Raw genomic sequence first — 26,965 nt, 5'->3', positions numbered from 1 at the left:
CATAATGTTCAAAACACATATATGTATCATGAAAACAAATATTTCTATTTTCCCATGAATTTTAGGCAAGCTTATTCTTTCCTCATGATATTTGTTAAACTATTTATAAACATATATTTTTGGAAAAACTGGTAAACTTTAAACTTACTATACAATGTATCCAGTGAGAGTATACAATTTAAATTTGATGGTGATTGGAGTTTGTGAAATCACTCTAAGAATTTCTGTGAGTCTTGTGGCTGTGGATAGCATCAGGTAGTAGAGGATTGATGAGTCAAGGCTAGAAACAGCAAGGTGAATAGACACAAAATAAGGAAAGAGTGTTTTTTAGCTTCTGAGTAAGCAATTAAAAACAAAGTATATATAGATACCAGAGATACACTATACAATGGATTTCAATTATACAAATAGTCATGAAGTAGGAGGGTATAGTCACCAAAGCAAGTAGATAACTGTCAGAGAGGCAAAAAGGGATGAAGCAATTCCCAGATGAGAAACACTCAGACAAGTTAAACAAGTGAATAGGTAAGAGACACTAGTACCTATATGATACTGATTTGAAGTTAAGGTTCTGTTTCTTCTAGAATTTGTGTTTTAAATTATGTAAAATTATGTACTTCCTCAGGAGTAGAATCCAATTTTCAAGTCACAGCCATTATAGGAATATTACAGGATATAATCCTGAAAATTTGGACTACATTTGGGCTATATGTAAAAAAGTAAGAAATAAGAATACAGAAATAAAATGAGCAAGAATAATTTCTCAGTCAGTCAAGACATCTTTATGGAAAGCCTATTATGTACAGGAACATCACCTCATCACTGGGGTGGAGGACTACAGCAGACAATCTATTATAAGAAAGAAATTGCTGTACATTTGAAACTAACACAACATTGTTAATCACTATACTCCAATGTAAAATAAAAAGTTAAAAAAGGAATTAGTTAAGATATAGTAATAAAATAGTAATTATTTTTCAGATTTTACAGTTTATGCAGTTATTTTACATAATTATTCTACTATTTTACTATATAAAATTATTCATATTAAGCTGGTCAATTACTTTTTCTAATTTTTAGACCTGTTTAGTATTGACCACAAAAGTCCTTATTGATATTTCTTGGTTCATAAATTGCATATTAATAACCATTGGCCTCATGGCATTTTTTTTTTATCATTTATGGAATCCAGAACCTAAAAGCTAATAGATTGATTCTCTGTCACAAAATGGAGAAGTCTCCCTCACTGTGTTAAAGTCATGAGTTCATATTCTAAAGTTTATCCTTATAGTAGATGCTTTTTATTTTCTGACTAACCAAAAACAGGATCCTCTCCTGGGGTCATAGAAGACCCTTGAAGTTGGAAGTTACACAATGTATTTTGTATATTTAAAAGGCTGATTCTCCCGTGGAATTTGAGCTACAGAGAGAAGAAAGAATGTCATTTCATTTTGTGTCTCCCAAATCTATCTTAATGCCTGAAACACACTGAATGTTCTATAAGTATTTGTGGAATAAATAAATCACAGATAAATGAACGATGAGGCCATGAGCTCTGACTACTCACTATTCTGATAACATTATCAACTCCAAAAGAATGGACAGGGACAAAGCCAAAAGGACAAAGGAAAGAAATTAAATTGAGTATGCTCAACATATGTTTGACTCTAAAACTTAAGAAAGTCATTTGGTTATGTTATCATAACCAAATATTGTAACAGTGGCAAACACAAAGCTAAATAAAACCATATCACATGGTAGAGAATACAGTCAGTACGTTGCTTGATTAACCAGAACATTTTAAGGAAAAAAATAAATCTTCACCTACTATAAAATTAATTTTGGGGGTACAGTATACATCAATCAAAGTAATTTTAATCTAGACTTAGCTAAATTCGCTTTCTTGAAATTTGAATGTCCTTTTTTTCTCCTGACAACTAACAAGAACTTTAGGTCAAAGTTGATTGACAGAAGATGCTTGGCAATAGTTGATGTTCTTATAAAATGGAATTAAGTTTCAATTTTTTCATCTTGTTAATGATGCACATACGCAATGCCAAGTATTTAGCAATGTTAGTTAATCAGAAAATCCATTGTGAATGATTAAAGCCACATTAAACTTGAAATTTGTAATGCAGGTTCAGGGCAACTATTGCATTTTTGCTCAATGAGTTAATGTGTTTAAAGAAATGATGATGTTAGACTAAAGTTGTTTTAACTTTCAAGAAAAGTGTTTTTAATTAAAATAATGATAGACTCTCCTTGAAAAACTCATTTTTTTAAGGGGAATTAAGAAATTGCATCTAGCCCTGCAGTTAAAATTTCAAAATACTAATGAAAAATGTAGTAAGAAATGATCAGTATGGTAATGGAAAAATGCCTGGTTCATTCTGGATGCAGCATTTGTTCAAATTGGAGAACAAGAGGGGCAGCAAGAAATAAACATCTTTGTAAGTCATGGACAAGCTGAAAAATGGTATTCAGCAGAGTGATAGTTTGACTGTTACACAAATTAAATACCCAAATAAAAATGCCTGTAGAAGAAAGATTAATTTGGCTTCTTGCATTCAATTCAGATAAGTAAAGATTGTGTCACCTTATAAATTGAAGTGCATCTGACATATAAAACTTTTTTAGGAAAGAATCTATTCCTTTAAAATTTTTAAGTATTATCAGTAAACTCAGACATAGGTAGCTGTTACAATCTGACTTGAGTTTAAGATAATCTGATATGTCAAGACTTGTGGGTTAATATTTGGGGAATATTTTTTATCAATTCTTTGTTGTAGGAAAAATACCTGAAGATAAAGAAATGAACATTATCTTGTCTGAACCAGTGATTTTCAATAGCTAGCAAAATGATATTTTTAAGTTTTTATAAATGATAGGTCAAGAGCTTTGTACAGAAGGTAGATTATATTGTCAAAATGAGCCTTCATTGAGTATTGATGCTATATCTGACAAAAGGACATATCAAGAGAGATATGTTATCTTAGTTATTGTCTTCATTACCATCATCATGAAAATCATCCAAAGTATCTGTCATCATGATGGTCTAAAGCAGTTATACATTGTGCATTTCAGTATATACTGCTTTTCTAAGCATTGTCATAAACAAGACAATAAAGTTGTCATTTTAGTTTCATCCATTCTAAGAGTTGTAATTCCTATTTGGCTTCAAAATGTACTAAATGTGGATGATAACCCTGACAGGAAACTGGAGAATAAAATATTCAATTATATACTAATTTTCTTTTCAGCTTTGACAATTCACCTCTTTGTATAGGTATGAATAAAATTAGAACTTCTTTAAATTAGACAAGTTACATTCAGAGGAAACAAGGTGTTTATAATACTTTAAACTCTTTTTAGAAATATTATTTATATAATGGATATTTCTTACCATCTAATCTAATTTCAACCTGAAAATTTATGTAGAAAATTATTGGAAATTCTATTTTTATATTTAATTTTTAATAGCTCAATTGAAAATTCAAATAAAATGGTAAAATACAAAATTGATATGCTTGGAAAAGCAAATATATTTGTCTTTGATATTGTAATTGTTGGAATATTTCTCATATATCTGACTGATATGAACCATCTGGCAAATGTGAAGTTACAGCTTTTTTTTTTTTTTTTTTTCTGTAAAGACAATGATGCCATAGGACAGCGGACATCATTATTTAGTATGTTTACTAAATGGAGCCCAGAGTGAACTTAGAAAACCATGTTTTCCTGGGGATGTGAAAAAGCAGAAAGGCTACTCTATCCTGTTGAGCTCCTTTCCTAAGAAGTTTTCACACAACGGGATGATTTTTCATCTTATGTGATGAAAACCTGCATCCTAATAGGCAACCAGGATCTTTGAAACTAGGGAAGTGTTAAATGTTCTGTAAGATCTACTCAGTTAATAAGCAAACAAAATGCTTTAATTAACAAATTCAAGTCTACAAAGTTTTAGAAAGAGCAAAAATGTGTTAAATATGACTATACCATATTAAATAGACGGAAACATCATGAACTGAATAATAATTCTCAGAAGCATGAAAGACAGACTCAGTGAATAACTGAAAAATGATCTACGGCAAACAATGAGATATAGATTAGTTTAGCTAGAAAAACAAAAGTAGATAATATGAAATGAATAATTTGCAGAGTAAAATTCCCCATTGAGTGTCAGAATAAGCAAGTAAATACATGAGTATTATCAATCACAGCAGTAAAGAAAGATTAAAATATTCATAATTAGCATTGTCAATTACCAGTCCAAAGAAAATGATAGAGGTACTGGAAAATAAGAATTGTATAAAAAACCATATGAGGCAAAATTATCATCAACTGTTATGATCAACAGATGCAATGCATGGTGGACTGTTGAAAGGGAAGTGAATTTTTAATCAGGAGCAATCTTATAAAGAAAGAAATCAGAGTAAAATTTTCCTTATAATTTAGGAGATTAAAGACTACAAGCAATAAAGTTCTTTGGCTGGGAATCACATTTCTTCTGCTTGCTAAGTTGATTTTTAAATTTCTGTTCTGTAGGTCTTTATAAACATCATGATAATACAATACTAATCATTCTGGCAATACCTATTTATCTTAAAATAAATATACTCATCTAACTTCAGAATTTAAGTTTGATAACGTTTAAATTACATTAACATATTTTCTCAGAAATGGCAGGATGTTTTAGATTTATTCAGAGAGAAAAGAGCTTCTACAGAACTCTTAAAGCAAGATTTTATGCTACATATACACACAGTTTTATTATATATTTGATTCTGATCTGTTAATTCAGGTATTTCAAACATTTTTATCCAAAACAAATCTTTACCTAAAGACATTTTTTGGTAAACTTTAAAAAATATGGTGTATTCCACTTCTCCAATTAAAATATCCACTTTTTATCAGAGATACCTGTATGGATTATGGGGAATCACACATTGAGGGCATTATTTTATCTTTTTAGCTTTTATTGCATTATTTATTATTTCTTTGAAATGAGTAGCAAGAAATATAAGTCACACATGCCAGAGAGACAGAAGTAGACTTAAGAGGAAAGGATTCAGTGTTATATGTGAAGACCATTTCACTCATAGTTTCCATGGAGCAGGTGGAGGCAGGAGTGGGCGCTAGGTATAAAATTCAATAAAAAGAGCAAGAAGCAATGGTTTTTAAGAAGCTGAGATACATTTGGCAGCAAATTTAAGTCTTCTGTTGATCCAGACACTGACTTCAAATGCTTTTCAGACTATCATTCAAAGACGCTGGCCTGAAGATAGTTACCTCTGAATGTTCCAGATGGATGTGGAATGATGTCTACCCCATTCCCAAGATCCACTGTCTGTGTTCAGTGTCAGGTGTTATCCAAGGGCAGCCAGTAAGGTTGTTTGCTGCTAAAAGTTCACAGTCAAAGGATTCCAGAAGTCTAAAAAAGCGAAAGGAGGCTGAACAGGATGGAATCACTCAGCCTCTGGTGAATGGAAGGGTTCTCCTTCTGCCCTGATCATCCTTAGAACCTAAAATGTTACTTAGCATGTCATAGATGCTAAAAATTATATGTGTGAATGACTTAATAGTCTTGGCCTTGAGGTTTGTCCCCAGTGTATCCCTCAGCTCTACATTGTTAATTATTATTTGCTTAAAGTTATTACTGACAATTATTGTTTCTTTACTATTTTTATTTCCTCTTGTTTAAATGTTTAATGACTTTTATTTGCCTAACCTCATTTCTTACAGGAAATAACTTACAATCTTTTATTTTATTTTAATTAAATATTCACATCATTTTATTTCTTCATTTCTTTTTCCATAGTACACTTTCGACTGCCCTTATCTAATTCTGTAAATGTTTGGTTGATTACTTAGAGAAATTGAGTCACCTCTTGAAAATGTGACTAGACCTCTCTCATCACTCTTTTTTTATTTTTTTTTTATTTTTTGCGATACGCGGGCCTCTCACTGTTGTGGCCTCTCCCATTGCGGAGCACAGGCTCCGGACGCGCAGGCTCAGCGGTCATGGCTCACGGGCCCAGCCACTCCGCGGCATGTGGGATCTTCCTGGACCGGGGCACGAACCCGTGTCCCCTGCATCGGCAGGCGGACTCTCAACCACTGCGCCACCAGGGAAACCCTCATCACTCTTTTTAAATATCATACTGGAAGTCTTTGCTAATGCAACAAGGAAAGAAAAAGAAATATAAGGAACACAGTTTGGGAAGAAAGACATAAAACTGTCTTTGTTTGCAGATAACATGATCATCTATGCAGAAAATCCAAAAGAATTGCCAAAAAAACCCACCTCACCCGGAACAAATAAGTGATTATAGCAAGGTTCCAAAATACAAGGTGAATATACAAAATTCAGTTGTTTCCCTATATATCAACAATAAACAATTGGGATTTGAAATTAAAATATCATTTACATTAACACCTTCAAAAATAAAATACTTAGGTATAAATCTAACAAAATCTATATGAGGAAAACTACAAAACTCTGATGGACAAAATCAAAGAAGAACTAAATAAATGGAGAGATACTCCATATTCATGGATAAGAAGACTCAATATTGCCCAAATGTCAGTTATTCCCAACTTGGTCTATATCCAATGCAATTCCAATCAGAATCTTAGCAAGTTATCTTACTGATATCAACAAAGTGATTCTAAAGTTTATATGGAGAAGCAGAAGACCCAGAATAGCCAATGAAATATTGAAGAACAACAAAGTTGGAAGACTGACACCACCCGACTTCACAGCTTACTCTAAAGCTACAGTAACCAGGGCAGTGTGATACTGACAAAAAAATAGATAAACCGATTGGTAGAACAGAATACACAACTCAGAAATAGACCCACAGAAATATACTTAACTGATCTTTGATAAAGGAGAAAAGGCAATACAATGGAGCAAAGATAGTCTCTTCAACAAATGGCACTGTAACAACTGGACATCTGCATATAGAATAAAATGAATCTATATACAGACCTTACACCCTTCACAAAATTTAATTCAAAATGGTTTATAGATCTAAATGTAAAACTCTAAACTATGAAACTCCTAGAAGATAGCATAAGAAAAGCCTAGATCACCTTGGGTATAGTGATGCCTTTTTAGATAAAACACCAAAGGCACAATCCATGAAATAATTAATAAACTGGACTTCATTAAAATTTTAAAATTCTGCTTTGCGAAAGACAATATCAGGAGGATTAGAAGACAAGCCACAGACCAGGAGAAAATATTTGCAAAAGACATATCTAGTAAAGAACAGTACCTAAAATGTACAAGGAACCTCTTGAAAATCAACAATCAGAAAACAAAAACCTAATTAAAAAGTGGGCCAAAGACCTTAACTGACACCTCACCAAAAAAGATATACAGATGACAGACAAGCATATTGAAAGATGCTCTAAATCATACGTCATCAGGGAAATGCAAATTAAGACAATGAGATACCACTACACATTTATTAGAATGACCAAAATCTGCAACACTGACAACAAATGCTGGCAAGGACATGGAACAACAGGAATTCTCATACATTGCTGATGGAAATGCAAAATGTTATAGCTCCTCTGGAAAACAGTTCAGCAGTTTCTTACAAAACTGAACATCCTCTTAACTCAAAATCCAGCAATCATGCTCTTACATATTTAAGCAAAATAGTTGATTACTTGAGCCCACACAAAAACCTGCACACAGATGTTTATAGCAGCTTTATTCATCATTGCCAAATCGTGGAAGCAACCAAGATGTCCTTCAGTAGGTAAATAAGTAAATAAACTGTGGTATCTAACAATGGAATATTATTCAGTGCTGAAAGGAAATGAGCTATCAAGCCACAAAAAATATGGAGGAAACTTAAATGCATATTACTAAGTGAAAGAAGCCAATCTGACAAGGCTACATACTGTATGATTCCAACTACATATCATTCTGAAAAATAGGCAAAACTGTGGAGACAATAAAATGATCAGTTGTGGAAAGGGGTAGGAAAATGGAAAGGAATAGGTGGAGCAGAGGGGATTTTTAGGGCAGAGAAAATTCTCTGTGCGATATTACAATGATGGATACATGTCATTATGCATTTGTTCAAACCCGTGAATATACAACACTAAGAGTGAAACATAAGGTAAACTATAGACTTTGGGTAATTGTGATGTGTCAATATAGGTTCATCCTTGGGGAAAAAAAGTATACCATTCTGGTGAGTAATGTAATAATCAGGGAGGCTATGTGTGTCGGGGGGCAGGGGGTCAATGAAAAGTCTCTGTACCTTCCTCCAAATTTTGTTGTAAACCTAAATTTGCTGTAAAAAATAATGTCTTAAAAAATTGTGTCCAGGTGCCTTAACCAAGACTTGCTTTTTAACTTCATTTCTCCTCATGTTTGTATTTGTTTTACATTACTTAAAATTCCAAGGGTGTTTTCTTCAAAGCTGCTTTTCCCTCGGAATACCTAAAAGTTGCCTAGATGCAGTATTTTGAGATGCTGTCTGAAAAATATAATTAAAAGCCAGGAAATTGAGTAATATTTCTGGAGCCATTCTGTTACATGAATTATGTTTAGTGGAATCATATATCAAATTAGAATTTGTTATAATAAAAGAAGGAGAAAATTGTCAACTCAGCCCTCAATTTTACACATTAAGGCAGGTCATCCAGAGAATTTTAATTCAAAGAAAATATTTCAATGCCCATGAAAAATTTTGAAACTGAACTTGACTTGGAGGATTTGGGGTGATATGGGACATGAAAGCAAGTAAAATGCTTGTAATAAATATGTTTCTATAATTTCCCTTAGATACAGGTCAATACATTATATGTAAATGCAATGTAGTCTTTTAAATTTCCATTGCCCTCCAATTTCATTATCTTATAATTTTGAAATTTGATTTTTTTCTTACCTAATTGAGTTAGATGCTGTCAGCTACGCTTTGCACCTATTCTCTTTCACCCTGGAGCTCTTGATCCCCCATCCTGCTCCAATATTTCTTTTTCATATCACATGTGTTACTCAATATTTAACACAATTTACTTATTTTATTTCTATTATTTACCGTTTGTGTCTTCCTATTAGAATGTAGATTACTTGAAGGCAGTGATATGTGTGTGTGTGTGTGTGTGTGTGTGTGTGTGTGTGTGTGTGTGTGTTTGGTAATTAACGTATCTGGAGCACTTAGGGACCCTTCTGGCACTAAGTAGAAAACATATATTTAACAAATAAATATTTATTAAAAGACTCTTTTTAAAACAGTGATCAAAGTAAAACTAATAATCTTTTCCATTTCCATAGGATGAAAAGTTTCAGTGTGACATTAAGGATCTGGATATATTTGCCACCTTTTCAGCACACAGTTTAAGTTATATGTCAAAAAATACTTAGCTCTTTATTGTTTTTGTTGCTGTTGTTAACATTTCAGTGATGATTGTAATTTAAATCTCATCTAAGTTTGCAATAAAGTTCCACCTTCTGGCCACATTCCTAAAACTGTATTATATGTTTGAATAGCATAGAAATTGGTAGCTGTATAATATAAAAATTAAATATTTTAAGTTTTTAGAATTAGAAATGATCATTAAAATTATACAGTCTCAACTCACTGTTATTTACCCATGGAAAAACTGAGTTCACACAGCAAGTTAGGAATAGATAAAAAGGAATAAAACTTAAATATATTTTCTGTCTGTATAGAAACTGTATTTGGTTTTATAGTTTTGCTACTTTGAGAATGAGTTTCTGTAATCTGTGTGGCATGTGTGTAGTTTATATCATACAAAAGAATTATGTTCAATGATTTCATAAGGTCTTTCTGAACTTTAAAACTGAAATTTGTTATTTATTACCGGTTCTTTCAGTACATGATATTTATAAACCATTTCTATAAATTGTAGAATCAGCTCAGTAATAACTCCATATCAGAAACTAATAGAGCAGATCATTTTTTAATAGACATCTCCTTAAAAATCACATTATCCCTTTGTAAAGATAATTACAAGACTATTTTGGCCTTATTTCTCCCATCATTGTAAATCTATAGATGAACATTAGCTTATGGAGCAGTTGGTAAGAAAAACAACTTAAAGTAATTCTTACCTTGAGCCACTCAGTCAAATTTATCCGGTTAAAAACAGTCATGAACAGAGTCAACTGAAAATAAACATGGAATAAAATTACTTTGCCAAAAAAAAAAAGAAATCTAAATAGTCTATGTATTTAACTTATTTGGCAGTAAATAAATAAATGTAATCAACTTTCCCTGGACTTTTCTACCTTTTTGATGGGGAAGGGGTTTAGATGTCTTACTAATAGACATTTATTTTTCTTACAGATTCTTAGGCAGAATAATGATGAGAGCAGAATATGAGTCATTATTTAGTGACCCACAATTGTTTATTCTTTACATGTGAGAGAGAATATGTAATTGAGGGGCAGGAGACTGGACTTGTGGTTGTTCCTGAATTATTTCTGGTTGGACATTCATCAGAATAGCATTTTCTTTGAAAAATACGGATCAAGGCTACAAATAAAAGAATCCTAGTTCAGGAAATTAGGAAGAGGTCAAAGAGTGGCAGAGAAAGAAGCAGGGAGATAGAAGCAGAAACAAGAAAGAAGTGCTTATACACTCAGATGTACCAATGACATTAAATGATCCATCCCAGTATGGAATCTTCATGCTACTGATTCTTGTACAGGCTAGTTTATAGTTGACATGGTTAAGTATTACACAAGAAATAACCACTATATAAACTAGCAGACTCACTAACCACTTGTATTATGTAGAAATTTTGGCTGATTGTTTTTATTTGCAAAATAATACATGATTATACCTCCAACATGAATATATTTTCTTTTTTAAAAAATCATCTTTGAATGTACAATGAGGATAAATGGAGTTAAAACTAGAAGTGATCCTAATGTTTGTTTTTACCATAATTATTACTTCCCGTGGGAACCATTTTCTATCCTGTTGTTATTTATTTATTTTTTAAGGATTCAAAGACTTAAAAAACAAAAAAAGCAATTAATTTACTTAGGGCTATAGGGTCCGTGGTAGGCTTGTATCTAAAGCTCAGATTTGTTTTCTAGCCTAGTAATTTAATTTATACCAAGTGATGTTTTCTGTATGGATAACTTCGATCCATAAACCTAAAGATAATTTGTGAGTAAACTCTGATCTTGTCACACTTTGTAAATCTGCTGGTGTTTTCCCCATTGTAATTTTAAAAATCATGCTATAGTAACTAATTCTTGCCCCATACTCTTTTTAAATTTTTATTTAAATTTTTTCTTCTTTTTGCATTTTGACACCCTTTGCTCATTTTTCCCACCCTCCATCCCCCACCTTTGACAACCACCAGTCTGTATCTGTAAGCTTTTTTTTTTAAAAATATTTTCAAGGTTCCACATATGACAGAGATCATTCAGTATTTGGCTTTCCCTGTCTGACTTATTTCACTTAGCATAATGACCTCGTGGTCCATCGATGTTGTCACAGATGGCAAGAATTTCTTTATCCATTCGTCCATCAATGGACACTTAATTTCCATATTTTGGCTGTTGTAGATAATGCTTCAATGAATATTGGGGGGTGCAGATATCTTTTTGAGTTAGTGTTTTCTTTTCCTATGAATAAATACCCCAAAGTAGAATTGTTGGAGCATATGGTTTTGGTTAAATCTTGCAAAAACACAAAAAAATAAAAAGAACAAAAATGAGAATTCTAGTCTGAGTACCTACTTTATTTCTCTTGATGTGAAGATATGCCATTCATAATCTGGCATTGCTGGAATTTTTTGTAGCTTTGAAATATTTTTGAAGATTTATAGTAAACTACTTTTAATTTTTAAAAATTTCTTCTAAATAACATGACTTCTAGATGAATTGCTACATATTACTTTTTCTGTAAATTATCTACTAGAAAGTGCATAAATTAAATTTTGAGGCCTTTTAAAACTGTCAGATTATTTCCTTCCCCACATACTACTCCTGGATAAATTTAATGGTCTGACAAAATTCAAAGGTGATATTGAACACTTTGCTACAGAGGAAATTGAAATGTATGGTTCAGTTCAAACAAATATAAATAATGTAATTGTTCAGTCAATTATTAGAATACTAGTTGCCACTCAATATCCTTTTTCTCTTTTTGCCTCAGAAAAATAGTTCATTTGGGGAAGTAATACACTCAACTTAGAAACTACATTTTTCAGAATTTCTTGCGATTAGGGATTTCCACTAACTCATGTATATGAGTGTTGTATAGGCCTTCATGAAAACTGGTTAATGGAATCCTAAAGTTCTTATAGCCATCTTGGACTGTGAGTTTATCCTGAGGTTATCTAATGACTTCCTAGCTCTAGGCATTTGATAACTTCCTTGAGTAGCCATATCAGCCAGAGGATGCTTACATTCAGAATTCTTTTAAGTAAGGCAGTAAAACTGTGTATGTATAAGCCATTGTTAGTACCTTGGGTATGGAAGCTACTGCTGATACAGTTCTGAGATTGCAAGTCAGGAGAACTGCACTGATCCCCTCCAGTAATACTTAATATTTGAGATATTTATTAGCAAAAATAAATGTGTTTTAGAGCGTTAATAGTTACTGTTACCGAATGAATCAGGGGTCCTGCTCACCGCTTACACAATCAATACTCACAAATGGTAGGAAAAAAAGGTGCCTTTAATCAGAATGCTGGCAATCTGGGAAGACGGTAGATTCATTGTCCTCCAAAAACCACCTCTGGAGATTCTTCTTGGCCATGAAAGTTATTAAAGGGAAAAAGAGAAGTAATCTCAGTTAATCATTGAGATGAGGGATCAGAGTCATTGCCACCCCCACTGTGTGCAGGCTTGTGTGCAGACTTACGGATTCCTCGTGATCTTCCTCTAGATGTTATTTTGTTCACACAGTTTGTTCCGGAGTTTGTTCCGGGAAGAGATCTGGTCATTTGTTAATTACTTATTCTTCATTTATACCTCTTTGATCTACAGGGAGAACTGACATAAACTCCCGAACTCACAAACATTTTTCTGCTCCCTATAATACAAGGTATTCCTCTGAAGAAAGGTACAGATGCAAGCCTAGAAAGAAAACACAGAGAAGCAGGGAGAATTGCTTATAGAAGCAGTAAGGGGATCTGCGTGGATCTAGCAACAAAAATGTCTGATAAATATGTTATACTAATATGCTATATATAGGTGTATTTCTATTATATCAATAATATAATATATTTCTGTTATATGTATATATAATTTTGGTATATATGTATACCAAAATTATATATACATAAAATGGTTAAGAAATATTCATTTTCATATATATCAAAATGGAACTCACGTTTTCTAACTAAACAGACTTTTAGAGGTCTTAAGCTGACAAAAGGGAGAAATTGGGTGTTCTTATCTCTATAATACAAATTGCAAAATTGCAGTGGTGAGATATAACAACATTGATATGTTCTCTAAATATGATCCCTTGTCTCTCCTAAAAGATGGAAGTAAGGTGGAATATGAAACATTATAGGAATAAGATTCCAACAGTAATGTATATATACAAACCACAGATCTTGAATGTAAATAGTGCCTAAGGAGGATAGGATGAACACTATAGTGGCTTAGACTGCTTTTCAGGTTTCTAGTAAAGTGAAGGTGGATATCAGAGAGAAAATGGTAGGTTAATTGATCTCTGGCTGATCAGTGATCTGCAGGCTTTGCTCAGAGTTCAAAAGTACAGGTGAATTGTTACCTTGGTATTTCTGCTGAGGTAGTTGAAGGTTCATAACTATCTGTCCAGGCAATTAAATTTAAAGAATCAGATCTTTGATTTCTTATCACCTAAAGAAAACAACAGCAATTTGTGTTGGCTTAGAATACTTTTTCTTTATGCAGGATATTAAATTAATGTGATTATTACTACATACACACAGATAAACTTGATAATTGAATAAAGTTTAAAATTAACAAAGAGCATTGAACAAATTATTCCCTGGAAGTTATGATTTATACTTGTTCTAGGAAAATATTTTAAAGAAAACCCTTCCTTATTGACTTAATATTGAGAAAGAAGACTGTTTTGGTCCATGTGCAATGTCTTTCAATAGGTACTAATGAAGTAAAATGTATTAAGTTTTCTTCTGTATAATTGAACATAATAATATCATTTAAATTAAGAGTTGGAAATATCTAATGTCCAAAATACCACATGTTCCGAAAACAAAGTTTAACTTTAAAACTCAGGTTTTTCCCTAATAGAAATGTTTCTAAAAACAGATTAAATGGAATAGAACATTACAATTCTAACCTCATTTGCCAACTCTCCAAGGTTCTTGAGAATCAGCTCTTTAATAATAAGGAAAAGAATCATCCTTTAAAAAATATATGTAAGTCTTTAAAATAAAAATCATGTTTTAAAATGGGACAAGTGAGAAAAGCCTGACTTAATTTTTAAGAATAAACTCCTAACAGAACCTTTCTTTCAAGGTCATTCAAAATTATATCACAAGAAGTTGAAAATCATATTTAAACTCTTAAGAAATCTCAGACCAGATTCTCATCATCGTCTTTGAGATAGTTTCATAAAGCTGCAGTGCCCCCTGCTTGCTATTTCATCCACCACTTTGGGCCAGCCTTTGAAGGAAGTTTTGAGTCTCTGTCTGATATCACTCTATGAAATGCTCTTATTCTTGCACATCAGAGAAACTCCTTAAATCAAGCATGTTGCTTTGGAATGAACCCATGTGGGTTATGTTTTAAAATTTGACAATAGTCTAATCATTGTAACATTATAGCTGGCAATCACTGGCTGGTTCATTGCATTTCTACTGTCACCCATTTTGTATTTATTGTATTGGAGATAGCTGGCTTTAATTCCTTCTCATTTCCACATTGATCAATATGAATTATTGTAGATTTTGGACACAAAGCACTGATACTTTTCAAAATGATTCATTTCATATTTTGCTTTAAACACCTTTCTGTATTCCTAGAACACAAGAAAGATAAATATCACAAATAAGGACTAATGATATGAGGAAATTTATCACTTTTTAAAGTTGTGCATTAAGTAGCTGTATTGCCAAACAAAAATAATAAAGTAATGCCTTCCATAAATCAAACAAATAAAAAGCAGACCATGAATAAATGTTAATTGACAGAATTTTAAATTAATAGGGTTAACGATAAAGATTATTTGAAAATGTTAGTGAATTAATCATATTTTTAATTAAGAGAGAATAATAGAATAGAGAAGAAAGATATAAGATTATTTTGTTCATTTTTTACATTAAGTTAAATACTGCTCATTTATTAACATCTCAATATGAAGGACAGGAGAAATAATTTTAGTAGACCTTAGGAAAACAAAGAAAGTATAAAGGATTCATGCAATGTTAACTTTAGACTATTCTTACTAGTATCTCTCTCTCTCACACACACACCCCCCAGAATAAGCTTAAAAGACAGAATTCAGGGGCCTCCCTGGTGGCGCAGTGGTTGAGAGTCCGCCTGCTGATGCAGGGGACACGGGTTCGTGCCCCGGTCTGGGAAGATCCCACATGCTGCGGAGCGGCTGGGCCCGTGAGCCATGGCCGCTGAGCCTGCGTGCCTGGAGCCTGTGCTCCGCAACAGGAGAGGCCACAACAGTGAGAGGCTCGCGTACCGCAAAACAAACAAACAAACAAAAGACAGAATTCAATAAATAACAGGCAAAAGTGGACTGCGGATAACTGCCTCAGGGAGATCAACTTGAAATTTGAAATGTTCCAAATAATATTATCTCTATATTTCCTTTTTGATTTGATATTTAATAATGAATGTGTCAATGTTATTAGATAAAGTATGAAAACAGCCCCATATTCAACACCATTTTTTAAGACCTTAGTAACTTTAATATTAATTTCATAACTAATTAAATAAGAATATTCATTGCTAAAAAATTCACCACACTTCCAGCCAACAGACAACCAAGCAAACCAAAATCCTAGTCAATGGACCATGTTCTAATTTAAAATGTACCCTATGGGAACTTGTAAACTTTTTTTGAAATAGCTACAGTTAATGAATACTCACCCAATGACATTGATTAGAAATATTGATGACAACAGCAAACATGCAACAAATCCTAAATTAATCATCTATAGAATTACAGATATCAAAGTGAAAGATTCTAAAATAAAAGAGCTAAATAGAAAAGAAATAATTCATTATAAATCTAGAAACTATGACTTCTGTCTATAACTTGAAGAAATTTAAACTGAATTTTATAAACACATTTAACTATGTACATTTAGCATATTAAAAAAGAAAATTTCCTACTTGAAGCATCAATTAATTAATATTCCAACCCTGTTCCTGAATGTTGTATTTTCCTCTAGGGTTTCCTTCAGATGAAAAGGCATTTGTTATACAAAAATGCTAACAAAGTGTTATGATAAGCCCATCTGTGAGAATTCCTCAGTTGCTAGTACAAGAACAATTAGAAAACCACACGTGAGCAGCTCTGCATCATTTCTTGGCTTTGACAAGCAGCCGTGTACACAACATTTCAACAATATCCTCAGAGGGAGTCATTTCAGAAACAACTGGGAAATACTCACCAAACATGAAAGTCTGTCAAGAAAGTACTCCAACTCAGAAACTTACTGCTTTGGACTCTGAGGCTTAAAACATTTTCAGGACTTGTTTGACACTATAACAGCAATAAAAAGTGGGGGTAGGGTAATGCTTTCAACATGGCATTCATTGTCTCCAATTAATTTATCCTTCCTGTTTAAGTAGGAAATTATTTTTAAATGCACACATAAAATTAGAGAAGAATAAATTAGTAAATTGTTTATTTTAAAATGCATACAGACAATAAGAGAAAAATTGTCCACTAATTGCTTTTCCCGACCATCAAACTCAAATTGTGAAATGGATCGTAAGGAGTAGTGGTATGCTTAGGAACAATGGATGGTGGAAGTGTAATGAAGTGAATGAAAGAATTTTCACAAACGAAATATTCTTTTGGGATGATGTGGTAGAGAGAAATTCATGCTTTTTTTTCATCTCAAGTATTTCCACTAATTTCTTTTTTTTTTTAATAAATAAATTTATTTATTTATTTTTGGCTGTGTTGGGTCTTTGTTGCTGTGCACGGCCTTTCTCTAGTTGCAGCGAGCAGGGCTACTTTTGTTGTGGTGTGTGGGCTTCCCACTGTGGTGGCTTCTCTTGTTGTGGAGCACAGGCTCTTAGGCACGGGCTTCAGTAGTTGCGGCGCATGGGCTCAGTAGTTGTGGCTCGTGGGCTCTAGAGTTCAGGCTCAGTAGTTGTGGCACACGAGTTTTGTTGCTCTGCGGCATGTGGGATCTTCCTGGACCAGGGCTTGAACCCGTGTCCCCTGCATTGGCAGGCAGATCCTTAACCACTGTACCACCAGAGAAGTCCCCACTAATTTCTTAGACTATCAGTAGAGTTGCTCATCACAGCCCCACTGCATCCTGTATGTCTGTCCTCTGAAATTTGCAATTTACTAGAATCAGGAATATTATCACCATAATCATAAGGTGAAAATAATTTTATTTCACAGAGCACAGTAATATATTCCATAGAGGATAAAGCAAAGCGTCAGTTTTGTATTATATTATGAAAAGAAAGACTCATAAACTCATGGAATTTTAGATTGATGGTCAAAGACAGTATAAATGAGTAAGACTAAACATGTTAAAATGAGCGCTGAAGTGACCAAAAATATTATGTTTGCCAAATTTTTCTATCTCAGTTTTTAAAAAAGATCTGCTAATAAATCCAGCATGTCATAATATAAACATCAACCTCAGTAGAAAATACCAGTTCAAGTGAGCCCAACTATTTAGACCAAAATTATAGTCAATTTTCTTGATGTTTAACAAGTCAGACCTTCTAGTCAATATCCAGTATTATAGATAAGGAAATAGAAAAAATTTTAAATTATGGCTCTTTCCATGATGAATCTTGTATAGCTGGATTCCTGAAATGTTCTATATAAAATAGCACATTTCATTTGAAAGTTCTTTTAGATTAAATTTTATCCTTTATTTCCACGATAACTATTTCATGTTTATGTATTTTCTCTTCTTGTCACCTGTGCCAACTCTCCCTGATCTCTTGACAGTGGATTAAGGTAGTCCACATTCTTGTTAACAGCAGTAAGTGCTAAAGGCACTTGAGTACAGCTTTAAATGAAGATGGATCACCTGCAGCAAATGCAGTGTCTATATAATCTGCAAAGCAAAAGACTGTCTTAATGTTTTAAACTGAAATGAGAGAAAGCTCAGATAATTTCTCTGCAATCCACCTTAAATAGAACTGACTGACTCATCTTAGCATTTGCTTAAGGTACCATATTATTATCATTTTGGGTAAGATGACATTCTTAAAGGCTGACTGCATCAAATATCTCTAAATGGCACTCATGGCCCATAAAACATAACTTTATCTCTTGGTATTAATTTAGTTTAATTTATATCCTGTAGCATATGGTCAATAAAGACAATACATGTAATACACATTTGGTTTATAAGTACTTTTGAATAAATTAGATTTCTAAAAATTACTCTAAAAACATATCAGATGGTAAATAGTCCATACAATTATTTTCAGTATGATCTAATATTTCAATAACTTCATTAAATCAAAATAGAATTTTAATGATCACATTCAACAGTTTTACTAAAAATAACAGTAATTCAACCCTCCAATAAAAAAGCACAAAAGATAAAAAACATAACCTTGGTTTATATTGTTTTTTTCCAAAAATTCATTTCATAGATCTATAGCAAAAAGCAACAGCTAGAGGCAATGGCCCTGTCAATCTACAGGATAGGAAATTGAGTAAAGCATTTGGCTACTACTTAGCTGGCGTCTGGAGACAGGGGTAAGAAGAGTTTGCTGTGGAGATGACCATCCTAAAGATCTGAAATATAACGTTACTCTGAAGAGAAAAGAAAAGGTTAGCAGGAAAAAAATATATGTATATATTTTTTAACATCTTTATTGGAGTATAGTTGCTTCACAATACTGTGTTAGTTTCTGTTGTACACCAAAGTAAATCAGCCATATGCATACATATGTCCCCATATCCCCTTCCTCTTGAGCCTCCCTTCCATCCTCCCTATCCCACCCCTCTAAGTCATCGCAAAGCACTGAGCTGATCTCCCTGTGCTATGCGGCTGCTTCCCACTAGCTATCTATTTTACCTTTGGTAGTGTATATATATCAGTGCCACTCTCTCACTTTGTCCCAGCTTACCCTTTCCCCCTCCCCCCGTGTCCTCAAGTCGATTCTCTTAGTAGTAAAAATATTGATGCACTGCTTTCTTTGCTAGTGACCTTTGCTATGACTAAAATTTCCAACTCAAAGGTAGAACAATTGATCATGTAATTAAGGGTTTTGGAAATATGTAATATTATAAACTATTATAATGGCCAATGGTAGCAACTTTTTAATTTAAAGTATTTTGCTGGAGAGATATCATTATATCCTGGGAAGATATGGAGATTCAATTTTGCAAACTTATTTTTCAAAGTTTATTTTAAAAATGACTTGGTTACCAGTAGATACTATTGTTTATCTCATTTCATTTGTCGGATATGATGGTTCTTCAAACCATGAAGAAACTGGTCAACAGTCAGTTTCTTAGGGAAGAAAAAGTTTAGGAAATTAACCAGATTTCTGTAAAGTTAGAAAAACAAGGTGCAGTCCATACAGCTAAGACATGAAAGATGTTATAAAAAGTTTTTTAAATATCGGTAAGTCAGATAATACTATTTAAAAGTTCTTTAAAAAAACCTTCTGTAACTACGTATGATGACAGATTTTAACTATACTTATTGTGTTGATCATTTTGCAATATATATAAATGTTGAATTATGTTGTACACCCAAAATTAATCATATAATGTTGTATGTCAATTAAACCTGTTAAAAAAATTCTGAATTAAGACGATCTTGTTGAGAAGGATGAATGTAACTAAATATTTCACAATTTTTTGCAACCATTTTTCTTCTATGCATTCTGTGCACTAGGCACAGCTCTTTTGGGAATGGGCTAAAAATTCTGACGCTACTTTATATTTATTTTAGGATTAGGAAAATAAACAAGCACTTTGTGGAAATGAGCTAGTATTCTCAATGTTAGAAAACAGAGTTACAAGTATAGAAGGGAAAAACAGCTAGAACATATATCATCCAGTTGTATATGAATTAGAGGTAACAGTATAAACTTATGGCTATAACCATATGTGTGTGTGTGTGTATATATATATATGTATATATATATATATATACATATATATATATATATACATATATATATATAAAATACCTTTCCAACCAAAGGAAAAAGGAAAAAAAAGACACATAAGTCAGCTTGTAGAGGATCCCACTGGTCAAATCTGGGGAATTTTAGCAACAAAAATAAATAATTATAGTGATATATTATAATCCATAGAATAAAGTATGTATGAGTTGATATTGATATGAAAAATAAATGGGGAATAGAGAAAGCTCATGTAGAAAGCATGATGAAAATAGAAATTGTAATTTGGAAACCACTAAGGCAGTAATGAATTGTTCAGACAAGAATCACCAATTGATGCTAAAATTAGTAGGAAAAAGTATAATGAAAATGGAATATATGCATAGTTTCAAAGCATCTTCCCACAGATACCTATTGATAAAGGGAAAACATTGTACTAATAATTTTACATTCAAGACAGGGCAGACACCAAGTTAACAAAGTGGTAAATTTAACCTTACCAGTGATGTAACATATCAACACATTGTGCCTCCTGACATCATGTACTAGAAAGAACACCACGTCACTCCTGCAGTATTCCTGGCAAATATGTCTAACTTGCATGTAATTATAAAGAAACATTAGATAAACCCAAATTATGGAGCAGTCTATAAAATAACTACTCTGAATTCTTCCAAAGTGTAAGGTTTTGAAACACAAAGTAATGTAAAGGAATTATTCCAGGTTAAAGGAAACTAAAAAGGCAAGACAACTAATGTGGTCCTGGAATAATTGATGACAGTATAATAAGGCCTGTAGATTATATAATAGCAATTTATCATTGTTAATTGCCTGATTTTTATAATTTTGCTGTGGTTTAGTAAGACAATGTCTTTATTTTTTAGAAAATATGCTAAAGTATTTAGAGATAAACGTGTTTGAAGCTTACACTAAAATGTTTTAGAAAAAAGCCAATATCTAATAAGAGAGAATGAATGATAAAACAAGTGTAATTTCCCTGGCAAATCTGAGTAAAGAAAATCTACACATTTTTAATGTTTTATTTGTTTGTTTGTTTTTTTTGCGGTACGCGGGCGTCTCACTGTTGTGGCCTCTCCCGTTGCGGAGCACAGGCTCCGGACGCGCAGGCTCAGCGGCCATGGCTCACGGGCCCAGCCGCTCCGCGGCATGTGGGATCTTCCCAGACCGGGGCACGAACCCGTGTCTCTTGCAGTGGCAGGCGGACTCCCAACCACTGCACCACCAGGGAAGCCCTAATGTTATTTATTTATTTATTTATTTATTTATTTTGCGGTACGCGGGCCTCTCACTGTTGTGGCCTCTCCCGCTGTGGAGGCACTAACCCGTGTCCCCTGCAAAGGCAGGCGGACTCTCAACCACTGCGCCACCAGGGAAGCCCTAATGTTATTTTTGTAAGTTGAGATTTGTTCAAAAAATATTTTAAATATATAAACCTGGGAGAGTGGAACTGGTGTACCTGGGACCATGTTTCCTTGACAGGATTAGGACATGGTTGGGGAAAGACTTGATATGATGGAGTTCCCACTGCCACATGGAATGAGGAATGAGTAGTTCCCGATGATACGTACAAGAGTTATTGTCGACGCAGACATAGAGAATGGACTTGAGGACGTGGGAGGGGGAAGGGGAAGCTGGGACGAAATGAGAGAGTAGCACTGACATATATACACTACCAAATGTAAAATAGATAGCTAGTGGGAAGCAGCCGCATAGCACAGGGAGATCAGCTCTGTGCTTTGTGACCACTTAGAGGGGTGGGATAGACAGGGTGGGAGGGAGACGCAAGAGGGAGGGGATATGGGGATAAGTGTATACGTATAGCTGATTCACTTTGTTATACAGAAGAAACTAACACAACATTGTAAAGCAATTATACTCCGATAAAGATGTTAAAAAAATAAAAAAGTTGTTGTCAGTGAGTGGAGCTAGTGATGTTTCTTGGGCCACATGGCAGATGTTTCCACAGAGAAAAATCTCCTTATTTCAGTTATTTGGTGATCATTCTCAAGGTAAACTTGTGGAAAAGATAAATATATTTACAGACCACAAATACATATCTATAGCTTATTAAAAATAGAGTTGTAAAGCGTGTTGTTTCTTAGAGCAGTTTTTATCTAAATTCAGTCTAAATTTAGAGGAAGATTCCTGTGCTGTGATGGAAAACTCTGAATTTAAAGACAGAACGGTTAAAAAAAAATTTGATATCAAGAATAAAGGTGTGGCTATCACAGAAGCTTCTGACAAAGTTTGGTTGAGGAAGCTAATATCTTTGATGACATAACACATTTGAAAGGATCAGAAGAATGAAAGGTTGGACAAATTATAAAGGACTATAATAATAGAGAGAAACATAATTGTTTCTAGATTTAACATAAGAATTGAATAAATACAGAAATAGGGATACACACAGACCTGATACAAAGATGACTCAAGGAGGAGGAAGAGGTTTGGAAGAGGTTGAATAACCACATGGCTCGCTTTAGAATGGCCAACTAAAATAAAAATACTTTTCTCTTAATTTCTCTTATGTATACTCATGCCCTCCTAGATTCCTGGAAGAGCTCAAGCAGAGAAAAAGGCTAACCTGGTTTATAAATATGAGAAGACTTTATTAATCCTAGCATTTCTGCTAAGTTTATGGAAACAAGCTATTTTTGAATGATTCCGTTTGCATCAGAGTTGAGATGGCACAAACTTTTAACTCAGTTCTATTTTCTTTAGCCTTCCGTGGGACAGCTCATTTAAGTGCTTCTGTCACTCTGGTTGTCAAAGCAGGAGTCTATATATTGGGACACAACATACAAAATAGGAATTAGGTTATATAATTTTTCCACTTCCCGTTTCATTTCTTGGCCTTATCCCAGGTATCTCCAAAGCTCATAAATATTTCCAAGGCAAAAAGGGTGAATGCAAAGTAAATATCAGAATAAGTACCCTCCAGATAATTTTTTGAAGTAATTCTTGATGAACAGACTCAGCTCACAGCAGGAATGCTGGGAATATCAAGGAATGCAGCCTTCTCCCCCATCAGATCGGGTTGGTGGTTGGTTTGGCATGGGGACTTTATGTTGTGGATACTGAGTTCTTGATCTCAGAACTGGAGCAAACAATTCAAGACAGGATAACTTGTAACTTCTCTCAACTCTGTCATGTCTATGTAGTATGTAAGTAAACCTAACCACAAATTGATTCGATCTCGTATGCCCATCCTAATAACTATCAAACACTCATGTTGCTCAAATTCACATAATTGTAATGCAAACAATTGGATTATATATTTCTCTTCTAAAAGACATAATAGCACCTTCATGGGAGAGTTCAAGCCAAACATGACTCCCCACAATTTTTTAAATATCAAAGATGGAGTAAATAAAGGACCAGGAAGCTTGAAAATAGATAATTGCAAAACTTTTATTCTGAAACTGTATATTCAATACAGCTCAATCTAACTGGATTTCAATATTTCTGTTTAAGCTTTCACGTATACACCTGATGAATTTATGTACACACGAGGACACACACACACACACACACACACACACACACACACACACACCATAGAGTTAGCACTGGAGAACTCTATGCAAAGGAAACCTTTGCTCTAGCTCACTAAGATCACACATCTTACCTGCTGCACCAGGTCTTTTTAAAGGCAAAAAATCTGTTCCAGGGTATAGCTACTGTAAATAGACCGAAGGCTCCCACAATTATCAGCTTTTAGCAGCAAGTCACTGTCAACATATTTTAACTATTTGGGAAATATGTTATTTATTACTTCTTATTCTTTTCTTCCTTCTGCAATACCAATTCTAGCAGCTGAAACTTGTATTAAAATGTATATATATCATCATATCAGGCAATGCTATTTGCCAACCTAGTACTTATTTGGTATCCATATTAGAAGGGAAGAAGTGTCTCTAACTCCCTAACCCATATAGGATTAAACTATTTCCATTTTATCCAAATGGAGACCTGTTAGATTCTGTCTTTCTCTAATATCCTGGCAATATTCACCAATGCCTAGATCTGCAGGCATCGTGGTAAGTGTTTGCTAATTGTCATTGTGAACTTCTCTGCTAAATCCTAGGGTATATTGTTTTGTATTTCCTAAAAATATGATATGCTTCTTCCTCTTCTTTTCTTAGTTCTCCTATTTCTAACTTCAATTAGAATCACAAATTCTAACAGCCTTCTTCTTCCTCTCTAATGGTGAAGTGTCAAAAGTGGGAGAAATGACTCACTAAAAGTAAACAGTTAAGAGCTTGGTAGAACAATTGTCTATTTTTTCCCAAAAGTTCTGTTTCATCTGGGTGTATTAGAGATACAGCAGCAAGATGGAGCTCCTCCTTTGAAGATCAGCAGTGTACAGCTATTTGGTGGCTGTCCACCTGACTCCAATGAAACATCAATAGAGATGGAATGTGGAGCATTGTCTAGTTGTGACAACTGGAAAATGGGATAGATTATAATTAATGCCACTGCAGTCATTCTGTCTTCTGCTAAGAGCCTGTCAGATTCCCAAGAGCTGTCACTAATTCTCGGAATGTTCAGATTCTCTCTCCTTTCAAGTAAAGAGGTATTTGATACCACAGATTGCTATCCAATAAATGAGATGGAAATCTATCACCTGACCTCTTAAAGACATTAACATTTTGTGGGATGCTTAAAATTTAAGAAATAAATGTCAGGTTTATATCTAAAAAGTGCCCACCTTTGGAAACATAATTTATAGAGATTCATGCATTTCAAGCTTTGAAATCCATTTGTGTACCTAGGAGATAATTAATGGCAGTAAGATAAATGAGTCCCAGAAAAAATGACACTATTTTAATCTAATGCAATGCAGAAGTCCACTCAAATATATCAGAAAATTTTTCCACCCTGAGAAAATATATCCAGACAATGATCTAAGTAAAATTATGAGGAATAGTTATTTCTGAAATTATGTAACAATATATTCTTGTTTTGCTTGTAAAAAAAAAAAAGATAGCACAGTTGATGCTTGTTTAAATTTTGCATACAAATATGCATGATGCCAACTGGACTCAATTTATCCTGTCTTAATTTGAATTAACTTGACGGATCTTTTGACACGTGCTGAACAGACTAATTGTTGCTTATTTGGGTGCACTGAATCAGTGAACATGGTAATCAGAATTCAAGCAGATGTTCATAGTTTCTGTGATTGCCCAGAGCCTGAGGGTGGAAGAAGAGGGAGAATCATTTTGTTGATTTACTTTTGTCAAGGCACAGACTGCATTACAAATACAACTGTTAAAATAGCAGGCTCTGCTAAAGAGCTGTGAAGAACAGATATGAATACTAATTATAACTTTACTTTTTGACACATTTGAACTTACATAGTTACTTTAATCCGAATTTGCCAATGGTAAAATTGCAGCAGCACATTTATCTTCCTCTAGACTTATTTTTTCAAAATCTTAATTTGTAAATGTCATTAATTTATTATGATCAGTTTCAAGAATACAGAAAACTATAGTGTGATAAAGCAAACAAAAGTGTACCTACCACACTTACTGCCTACTTTGACAAATCTTGTGTTGTGTTCTGTTTACTAGAACTTTTTTTTTAAGAACTGGAGCATTATAGGTTCCATTGAATCTTAGCCGGAATAAATGGGAGGGATAACTACAGTCTGATCAATTCCATGCATCCTTTAAATTTTTGTTACAAAGTTTTCTATGTTATCAAATTGAAGTAAACATTTCCTGTATACATTTAAAAAAACACAATATAACAATAAATTATATTAACAGGGTAAAAGAAGTCTAGAGTTAAATAGTTCAGAGATTGTAAAGTGACTGCTTAAAATTGTCAGTGATCCATTTAGTTACATATTTCTTGTTTATTCATGTTTCCTATTCTATGATCTTTTTCTACGTCTTGCCCATTTTACCATTGCTTTATTAAGAATTGGTTTGTAGACATTCTTTATGCAGTTTGGATACTAATCTTTTGTTGTTGCAAATACCTTCTGACAGGCTATGATTTGTTTTACAACTATTTAACAGCAGTCCTTTCTGAATAGATATTTTAAACTTTTGACATTGTAAATTTTATTAGGCTTTTTCTTTGTGGGTTGTGCTTTTTAATTTTTTTCCAGATCAGAGGCCTTCCATCTAGTCTTGTATATTTTCTTCTAAATGTTTCAACGTTTGTTTTTACTCATTACAATTTTTCATACACTGAGAGTTGATATTATGCATGATGTAAGATGTCTTTCTAATTTTTCTTTGCATAGAAATAATAAATTGTCCTATCACCATTTGGTCACTATGTCTCTGTACATTGTTGTTTTGCTTGCTTTTCTAGCCTCCTCTCCTAAATTGCCTCTAAGACATATATGAGATCTTATTCTTTTCTTTTTTCTCATCATTTTATTTCTCTATTCTTTATTCAGTGTAATATTATCAACCCACTTTCTGGTTCATCAATTCTTTTTTTTTTTTTTTTTGCGGTATGCGGGCCTCTCACTGTTGTGGCCTCTCCTGTTGCAGAGCACAGGCTCTGGACGTGCAGGCCCAGCGGCCATGGCTCACGGGCCCAGCCGCTCCGTGGCATGTGGGATCTTCCTGAACCCGTGTCCCCTGCATCGGCAGACGAACTCTCAACCACTGTGCCACCAGGGAAGCCACCATCAAT

Source organism: Orcinus orca, chromosome 1 (genome assembly GCF_937001465.1).
Source record: "Orcinus orca chromosome 1, mOrcOrc1.1, whole genome shotgun sequence".
Lineage (NCBI taxonomy): Eukaryota > Metazoa > Chordata > Mammalia > Artiodactyla > Delphinidae > Orcinus > Orcinus orca.
This window is presented reverse-complemented; position numbering follows the sequence as displayed.